The sequence below is a fragment of the Pteropus vampyrus genome, unplaced genomic scaffold (assembly GCF_000151845.1).
Source record: "Pteropus vampyrus isolate Shadow unplaced genomic scaffold, Pvam_2.0 Scaffold74, whole genome shotgun sequence".
In the NCBI taxonomy this organism is placed as follows: domain Eukaryota; kingdom Metazoa; phylum Chordata; class Mammalia; order Chiroptera; family Pteropodidae; genus Pteropus; species Pteropus vampyrus.
In genome coordinates this window covers 7,833,557-7,840,663 of record NW_011888855.1, presented here as the reverse complement: position 1 = coordinate 7,840,663, position 7,107 = coordinate 7,833,557, and positions in this window count along the sequence as shown.

The window sequence follows — 7,107 nt, the reverse complement described above, 5'->3', positions numbered from 1 at the left end:
GGCATACTGTTGGTGTCTGAAGAGGTGGGGCACGTGTGCCCTGCTGGTCCTCCCTCCCATGCTGGCAGAGACGCGAGGCACAGGGATATGACGGTCTTCCTCTGGACAGGTGAGGGTACATCTCAACAAAAGTCTATTATGTTCCCTCCTTCCCAGTAAAGGCGAAGTGGCCAACAAAGCCATCCTTCTGAAAGGTAATTACCCCCCAGCTCTGCTTCCTTACGCCCACTGGTGGGTCCTTACTGACCCTCTAGCTCCCCTGTAAAACATTCTGAAGGGGGCTATCGAACCTCAATACAAAGAAGTTCTCATTTTAATGTCTACTGAAACGTCATCAAAGAACCAAATAAGAGCATTTTATTTGGTGATACTTTCTTAAGGCAGCAACTATTTGTGAAAAACATTTGAGTGCCAGGGATGAATGACAGCCCTGACCACATTTCCAATGTTTCCGCATGAGAAATAGGAACATTGGTGCCTGAATGCTATAAAGTATTTTTATGGAGCTCTAAATTCTGTTGGTGTATAGTAAACCAGGCTCTGGAGACAAATTTCCGAGATTGTGTATATATCAATATAATAGACAGTCCAATCTATTTCTAGGGTAATCGTTGTATATATCTGAAAGATACATTTTTATTAAAAATGAGATTTATTCTATATGAACAGCATTGCAAAGTTGCTGCCCAATGGCATGGCATAAACTTTTTTTGGAATATTATGTAAAGTTGGTACTGCAGATTAATATCTTTGGCATGCTGCTGTTTTGGGTACCAGGTCACCCTAAAACCCCCAAAGTCTTGGCTATTACATTACTAAATTTCTTTTTAAAATCTCCTTAAGTGCCCTTTCAAATGATAAAGACACATGAGACCTACAATAGTGATGTTCTGGGTTTATCCTCTGCTGTTGCTATTTGCCATGGCCAAAAAGAATCCACAGGTGATGTTTCATAAAATATACGAAAAGTGTGCCTGTTGTTTCCAACGCTTATTTCTCTGTCAACTGGACTGTGGACTTAGCAAAGTCTGAGCTGGATCTCATTCATCTCTTCGTTCCCCAATGCCGAGTTCCAGAGCCCTGCATACCATAGTAGGGATCGAGAAGTAAAATGAGTAAATGAATGGTGGTGATTTTATTAGTTTGCACTCTTATTAAGTGTCCTTCTTACAAATTCCACCCTTTCTAAAGCATTTTCTACTGCACTTAGACCAGTCACCTGAACCCCTCCCCTCCATAAACCATGGTCTCTTGCCTACTGCCAAGCCTCCGCTCATGCTGTTAGCTCCACTAGAATGGGCTTTCCCCTCTCCCCTCCACCCTCCAGGATGTTTTCTCACATAAAATTTATCTTACAGAATTGTTGAGAGGCTGAAATCAGGCAAAATATGTTAACACATCTAGTACATGCTTGCCACAGTAAACTTGAATTTCCTTCTTACTGTCATGGACCTTAATTATCATCTGAACTTCTGAGGACTGAGTCCGGGCCACATAATTTAGCTTTTCTAGGTTTGTATGGTTCTCCCTTAGAGGATCATGCTTTTATTCCCTTGAATTCATCAGAGCAATTAGAACACATTAAGATATCTGTTAGGAACTCAACAAAAGCTGGCCAGTTTCTTCTCTGTGCTCCTTCCTCTCCTTTGTTTGTGGTATGCACTTTTTGGGAGAGCTCTTTTTGTCCCCAGCCCACTTGTCTTGCTTACTCTGTGATCCTGACTCCCTGGGCCATGGCAATGTGGACCAAGGGTGGAAAGCCCATCCAAGCTGGGCCAATCAGGTCACAGGGAGAGCTGAGACAATAACATGTAACCTTGACTGTGTGGGGCACCCACGTTCCACCTTGTAGACAGTCAGAGCAAGTGGTATATGGAAAGAGAGGAGGATGGAACAGCCAAGCAGCAAGGGCAGAAAACAAGATGGAGGGTGCCCTGTTCAGCTTCTAGTTCCTAGTTTTGCTAGTTTACTCCCCAAGGACCAGCTGCTCTTCCGTTCTTGTGTTCTGTGAGACATCCCTCTTCATTCATTAAATCCCTCTAAACCCTCTAGCCGAGCTAGGCTGCAACTCCAAGATTCTTACTTGACATCTTTTCTTTCTTTTGCTTCTTCCTCTCCCCCACCCCAACCCACCCCCTTCCAGAACGTCAAAGAGCAACCTTTGGGGGCTCTGAGGGCTTGGAGCACCTAGGATTCCTCTGTCTCTTTTGTCTGATGGATATGGATCTGGGGGTGAGGTAGGGGGGAAATGTGGGAGAGTAGAAGTTGAAAGCAGCCTGGCCCTTTGGAAGTCAATTTGGTCTTTGCATTACACCTGTTCTTGGCCATCGGCAGCTCCTGTGATAAGCGGCTCTTGAGAGGATCATGATATGGGGCAGAGAACTGTGACAACAGCACTGACTTCAAATCCAGACACACTTAAATTGCATTCTTAAAAGAGGCCTGGCATGGGGCTCCTTTGTTACCTTTCTTCTACTGCACAGATATGAGAACTAAAGGGCCGATCTTGGCCTGTGGTGCCGGGTCCAAGCACCTGGCACAAAGAGGCGCTCATTGCCCCTTCTATGCAACCGCACAAGAAGAGAGTGGAGGAGAGGAGGGAGCATGCAGAAAAGAGATGCCGATTCGCAGACAAAAAGGACGTCTGGCCTCTATGTAGAGAAATGTACACAAGCCCTTGGGTCCCTAGAAGCCAGTTCAAAGGACACAAGAAACCCAACATTCCTCCCTGAGTGGGCCAAGTATTGAAAGCAGAAAGAATGTTTAGATGAGAGAAGGAAGAGAAAGCTGCATTTTTTTCTTGGACTCGCAGCTCCCCCTTTCTCTCCTGAGTGTCTTAGCTGCCCATCTCCTTGTTGTGTGCTCACGTGGCCTTTCTTTCGTGTGTGGACATGAAAGGCACGGGGGACAGGGAGGCCAGGAGGGGAGAGGGATAGGTATCTAGATCTTCCTCTTTTTATAAGGTTATAAGGCCACCGATGCTACTAAATTAAGACCCACCCTTATGACCTTCATTACCTTCTAAAAGCTCTATCTCCAAGTAGTCACATTGGGGGTTAGAACTTGAACATGTGAATTTTGTGAGGACCTGATTCGGCGCATAGCACTGGGGCTTGGAAGACTGGGCAGGGGATGGTGGGGAGAGAACGAAGTAAATGCATCCCTCCTCGTCGCTGCAGTCATAAATAAACATTAGACGGGAGACAGATGCAAATACCGGGAAAAGCAAGATATCATCGCTATCCCAGGAGGGAAGAGACTGTTACATTTCAAATTATTAAAGATTCAACCACATGCATGGAATAAATGTATCTCATTTAGGTCTGGAAGTTTTCTGCCTTTATTCTTATTTAATTAGAGCATTTTCCATGTAAAGACCTCATATTTTTGTGAGAAGCATCATCAGCGAATTTAACTCCAAAAGAAAGGTAATTAATTTCAGAAACAGAGGTTGTCAGTCAGTTATATGTCGGCATAAACCACGTCGCTGGTGAGCAGCCAACGGCCTTTGGGGGGTTATTTTTGTCAATTTTGTCAAAGCAGTGGGGCTGAGCTGACTGCATGGACTGGGCAGAAATGGTGCTTATACTGGTTTGAAGTCTTATGGATACCAGTTTAACCTTAACTAATTAGGAAGAGATGGCTAGTTTATACCCACTTATACACACACTTTTGTTTTACTAATCTTAAAGGTTTGCTCATCTTAATCATCATATGTGGTAGCCAAAGCCTTGCAACTTCAGGCAAACTAATCACAGCAAGGAGTAATGAGAAGCCCTACTCTGAATGTTGAGTACAACGAAAGGACTTCTTATGTGTAGGACATGAGAACAGTCTTTAGCCTTTGACCAACTGATAGGATAAATTATATTAGCAGATTTCTTTATGTCGATCTACCTTTGGAGTCTGAGAATATACCCATTTGGTTGTGGTGAATTATCCTTTTCAAATGCTGCAGGATTTAATATGCTAGCATTTTATTTAAGGATTTTTTTTTTTTTTTAATCTACTGACCTGTAGGTTGGGCGTGTATTCACCATTTGTGGTTAGATTAGAGCCTCAGAGTTAGGCTAGCTTTGTAAAATGTATCATGACATTTAAAAAGCACCAGAATGGACAAATAAAGTGTTTAGTCAAGTCTCTTTTGGCACCGTGTTGTGGGGACGAGAACAGGAATAGGCCAGTGGACTTAGCCAGCTGGCTACAGCTGCCCATGTGCCATTTTTCTTACTGCTTCATCTCCGTAGCCCCTCTCCATCATTCTCTCTCAGAGGACGTCACTCCCTTTCTGGTGACACTTCTCACATGTTATAGGTATATGTTAGTTTGCTCGTTTTTCTCCCTGCCACTGAACTTTAAGCACCATGAGGACAAAACCATGGCCAATTTATTCACCAAAATATTATCCAGTACCTCGCACACTGCCTGAGCGTAGTATGGCTTGAGAAATATTTACTGAATAAATGATGGAGGTTAGGAGGCGAGTTTCAGTTTAACCCAAGGTAAGCTCGATTACTGAGCTAGAAGATAAAAAATTTATAATACTAGTAACTACTAATAACCACTATTTATTCAGTATTGCCCATATAGTACAGCAATATTACTGTATACTAAAAGCATTATATGTTAATCCATTGATATGTTCTCCCATGTGATCTTTAAAAAAAAAAAAAACTTTTAAAGTAAGCTGAATAATAGTAAATAATTTTCTCAAAGTCACCCAGTTAGTAAGCAAGGATTTGAACCCAGGTCTTTCAGATTTCAAAGGCTGTGTTTTTTACAACTATGAGAAATTGTTTTCTCCTTAAAACAAGTTGCAGCAGAGAACTGGGCTCAGTAAGTGTTCACTAATGCGAGGCCATATCTTGGTTTACTTATTCCAAATGTGAGGTTCTTGGGCCAATGTTACATTAACATTTAGAAGGATTTTCACTATATATAATGAAACTATTGTTGCATGTAGAATAAATTTGATGTTCAAAATGCCTAAGGAACTTCATTTAAAATGCAGCATTCATCACAAGAAAATAATCTCCCTTCTCCCTCCTTTGTTCATGATAACTGTGCCCAGAGAGGAAGAGAGAAAGGGTGGGGGGGGGTCTGCTTCCCTCCCATCCTTCAACCCTAGGTGGACTGGCAGGCAGGGTCCCAGAGGCTGCAGAACTGTGTTCCCGGCCATGACGGGCACTCAAGGGAGATGAGCTGGAAGACTCAGGTCTGTCAGCATGATGGGGACCGGGGGCCACTCCTGCATTTTTCCCTCCTAAGCCCGCCATCCCCACTTCATGTATCAGTGATTAGCTTGGGCCAGCTCAAGAGAGAAGCAATTCTGTGGCAGATATATAAATATTTTTCTCTACTTTGGGGTTAGAAAGGAGTGGGGTCCACAAATGAGGATGATCTGTATAGGCTGGCGGATTATATGGAGCTGGTTCATGCTAAGCACACTTGTATTATGTACCATGATGGGAACATCAAGAGTGCTGCTCTGAGAAGGTAAGCTGGGACCTACTTACCACTCGTGGGCTGAGGGTAGGTCTCTCTGAGGCAGTGACATTTAGAGTAAAGTCTGAAAGAAGAGTGGTAGGTGGCCCATTAATTGGGATTGGGACACAGTATTTTAGACAGAAAGAATGTTATGGGCAAATTATCTGAGGAAGGAAAGACATAAGCTAAAGTAAAGAACGGAAATGGAGCTAGCATTGCTAAATGGGAAGTAAAAACGGGGTGAGTAACAGGAGGCACAGGAGAGCCTTTTAGATCCTATTAAAAGCTGTGACTGCCAGGAGTACCGGCTAGCCAATGAAAAGGTTTGGGCAATGGAGTAGTATAGCCACACACATTATAAATTCGGTCTGACTGCAGTGAGGAGAACCAGCTGGAAGGGGCGAGGAGGGTGGTGTTTGAGACCAGCAGGCATTTCACTATAGAGTGAGACGTGGAATACCAGTAGAGATGGAGAGAAAGGGGAAGGTTTGAAATTTATCTTAGAGATGGAACTGTCAGGTCCTGATGTCTAATTGGATGTAGGAGGTGAAAATATAGAGATTATAAAAGGCTATGCTCAGCATTTTGACCTGAGCATTTAATCAGGTGGAGGAGATGCCATTGTTGAAATAGGGGGACACTGTGGGAAGGGGAAATCTGCAGGTTAAATCAAGATCTGTTTGGGTGTGCTTTGGTTGAAAAGCTTGAGACATTATATAAACCATTAGACATATTTATCTGGAGTTTAGAAGTAAGGTCAAGGCTGGAAGGTCAAATTCAATTGACTGTAATAAATACTGAACACTTACTCTGGGCCAACCATCATGCTAGGACCTTGTCTTCCCAGAATCAGACTCAAATATAAGACCATATGCTGGAGATGCCAAGAGTGAGAGATACGCACATACAGCGCAAAGCGCCCTAAAGCTCGAAACTAACTGTAATTGCTGGGGAGGAGGGAGGAGAAAGAAGAAATGAGGATGGGAAAGAAATCCAGGAAAGTTCTGAGGAAGAAGAGGTAAGGCTGATGAGGATCGCAATAGGAAAAGGAGGAGTAGAAGGCATTACAGACAAAGAAAATTCCAAACAGGGGCATCGTGTAAGTGCAGGGTGTTATGATGAGGATAAAAAATCTTGTCTGAGGCTAAGACAGGAAGTAAGGCTAAAAAACATGCTCGAGCCAGACTTCCTAAGACCTTCAAGGGAGATCAAGGACATTGGATTTTACAATACCCTGTGATTTCCAACCCTTACAGCATACCAGAATGACTTGGAGAGATTATTAACATTCATATCCCTAAGCTCCAACCATTGAAATTCTTCTGATTCGATAATTTTAGGAAGGAAAGCAGAAACCTCTGGGGGCTCTCATAGATCTAACCTGGAGACTGTCACGTGGGTACCATGATGGGAGCCAAAAGTCCATGGCCATGCTAGGTACCTCACGTAAGTGGGGGTCACACAGTATTTGTCTTTCTGTGACTGGCTTATCTCACTTAGCATAATGTAAGCAAGCTTCATCCATGCTGTAGCTCGTGTCAGAATTCCCTTCCTTTGTAAGGCTGTTAACTACTCCATGCTATGTACATACCATTCATTCATCCAAATGATGGACACTTC